Source organism: Maniola jurtina, chromosome 15 (assembly GCF_905333055.1).
Source record: "Maniola jurtina chromosome 15, ilManJurt1.1, whole genome shotgun sequence".
Classification (NCBI taxonomy): Eukaryota; Metazoa; Arthropoda; class Insecta; order Lepidoptera; family Nymphalidae; genus Maniola; species Maniola jurtina.
Genome location: NC_060043.1, coordinates 768,135 through 768,632, shown reverse-complemented (window position 1 = coordinate 768,632; position 498 = coordinate 768,135).

Sequence of the window (498 nt, the reverse complement as noted above, 5' to 3'; positions counted from 1 at the left end):
AAAGGCAAAGGTTGTGTGTGGTGGTAAAAAGGGATAGGTATATTTTCCACAGTTGCGTGTAAAGTATCCGGTATTCCCGTTTGAGAATTTGTATGTTTTGTGAGGTGTTGCTGGTTTCGATAACGCCTGTGGTGGTCACTGGTCAGCACTCAGCAGTAGCAGCTGACCTCTATAGATTATCTATAATTATAAACAAGCTCTTTGGACTATGTTGGATTTTTTTAAAGACTGGAAAACTAGAACTACGGTCAGATGTGTAAATTTTCTCACAACTGTTAAAGGATTTCTGTGGTTAAAAGAGTATAAAACAGCAAAAATATCCTACTAAGTATGTTAGATATTTTATAGTTAAAACAAGTGCACTTTGGTATCCAAGTTAACCAAACAATCAATTTAAGTAGCCCTATATATTTATTACTAATAAGTAGAATTTTAAACGATAAAGTTCAAAATCAGTTGATAAAATCAAATTGCCATAATTAATTTTACATAAGTATT